Source organism: Marmota marmota, unplaced genomic scaffold, assembly GCF_001458135.2.
Source record: "Marmota marmota marmota unplaced genomic scaffold, marMar, whole genome shotgun sequence".
NCBI classification, from domain to species: Eukaryota; Metazoa; Chordata; class Mammalia; order Rodentia; family Sciuridae; genus Marmota; species Marmota marmota.
In genome coordinates this window covers 18100023-18102373 of record NW_025999880.1, presented here as the reverse complement: position 1 = coordinate 18102373, position 2351 = coordinate 18100023, and positions in this window count along the sequence as shown.

Genomic DNA, 2351 nt, shown 5'->3' with positions numbered 1-2351 from the left:
TAGAATCTTACGAGCGTTAGTTGAGAGGCAGTCAGAATGGAGTTAAAGGTTGGATTGAGAAATGTTGAGATACGTTTTGGTGCACCTGGAGTTGAGGGGTTCCTGTTGGAGTGCTAGATGTGGGCGTTGTGTGTGATTGAGTTGCTGATCAGGAAGGAAAATTCTGAAAAGATGACATTGTAGTGAGGAGTTGGAAGAAGCTGGTGTACTGGAATTCATATTTTTAAAGGGACTTGAAAAATACTGTTTTGGGCTCTTCCAGGGCCCATCTCCTTTTCTTTCTTTTTTTTCCATGCTGTTAGTTTTTACTTAAGTTTTGGTTTCCGAATGACTTATTGAATGTTTCCGGCTACTCTTCTCCTTTTATGTACCAGAAAAGAGCTTAGAGAGCAAAAACTGTTCTAGGGGCCCCGCCCCTCCCCTCCCCTCCACAGAGACGGAGGCGCGGTTCGACTGCGGGGATGGAGAAGCCCTCGCCCCAGCCCTCTGGGGGACGCAGGCCCTTTCCCAGTCGCTCTTTGCGGGATGCACAGGTGCTGTGTGGGTGTCTGTCTCCTCTGTGGGAAAGCAAAATCCTCTTCAGTCTCCCTCTCTCTTCCTCTCTGCGGGGACGCACAAACCTTGCCGCCCGCCTCGGCCTCGTCCGCGCCATGGCAGCACGCCAGATGCAGGGGCGACCATGAGGACTGGCCAGCGGCTCGCGCAGTGCGCACAGCGTCCAGCCGTAGACGGGCAACCAGCCGACCTGCACACCCGCGCCCGCAGCTTTCACCTAAAGCGTCAAGCCGAAGCAACTGCTGGGCGCAGGCCCGCCTACCTCCATTACTTCCGGCTCAGCGCCTAGGCCTACGCGAATGACCCACGCCTCCCCCGCGCCGTCCGGGCCGCTGGCGCTCCCATGACGCCACTTCCGGCCTTGCGGGGCTCCGGCGCGAGACTTCCGCTCTCGCGAGAGGGAGAAGCGTTGGGAGGCGGTTAGGGTGGTCGGTGCTGCAGCGGCCCGCCTTCCTGCGGAGCGGAATGGAGAAGCGAGGTCGAGGCGCCAAGCCATCCCCCAGCCCGGTCCCTCCTGCGCAGCCGTCGCCGGGCCCTCGGAGGGATCGGAGACCGAGCATGTTCGAGAAGGAGGCAGTGAGTGCCGCCCGCCCCGCCGGTCCTCCTCGTGCCGGGAGCGCCCTGGCCCGCTCGCCCGACCTGCCCGGGCGGTTCCCACCTCTGAGTTAGCCGCTTTGCACAGAAGCGCGCCGTCGCCGGCCCAGATGAGCATATGTGTACCGTAGGTACATGGGGAAAAGCTGGTAGGAGAGACGTTTGGAGTGCTTAAGAATTAGCAGCCTCAGAATGGAAGGTTTATGCAGGGAATGAAATTGGATATTTTCTGCTAGCTTGATATTAATGGGAGCGTTCGTCAACTTTCATTAGTGGTAAAATACAGTATTTCCATATGAATGGATTTTTGAAAATCATTAATATAGTTAGTTTATTGAGACTTGGAGGGGGAAAAAATGCTCAAGGATACAAGACGTTAATGATAGAACTACGACCAGAACCTGTGTCCTGGAACTCCTGAAGTGGTTTCTCATCACACCTACATCATAGAACCCATCATCAGTAGGATTAATATGTAAATACAAGGCAGAACACAAAAGTTCAAGATCATTCCCAAGTTAAAAACAAAAAAGTGAGAACTCACACAAACTCCCCCCAAAAATGCTAAGCCAGCATTGCAATTTCTAATGTCTGCTTGGTGGCTACCTTTTGCAAAGGAAGGAACAAATTAATAGAAGAAAAGTAAGTAGGCCACATTCACACAGAAATAAGACAAAGCAGAACAAAGCTGGGAATCTAATTGTGTTGCATTTAAAACTAGATGTTCCCAAACTCTGCCTATTGAAAACTTCCTATACTGCAGACAAGAGTGACTGCTGTAAACTTATTGCCTACTAAAATTGAAATTTGAATGAGTCTCAATTCAAGAGGAGAAGACACGGAGCTATACTTGTATATAGGCTAACCTCAGAATGAGGAGGACATGCACCAAAGCAGTGTATGTTGTAGTGGCACCCCCTCCTCCACCAGTGCATCTTAATTAAGCTTCTCTAGAGACCCTCATCACAATTGTTCTTATTAACAAAATATCAGCAAAGATCTGTGCAAAAGGGCTCCTATTTCCTCTTGTCCTGCTTGGTCTTGCAAAAAACTAAATTTAACTGTGGACTTGATGGCTGTTACTCTGCTTTTGTGGTATAACCTGTTAAAATCTCTGACTGTTCCAAGAACTGGGATGAAAAGCAGTTTCTGAGAACTCAAAGAAAAAAATATATATACTTTTATGTAGACTTCTGCAAAAA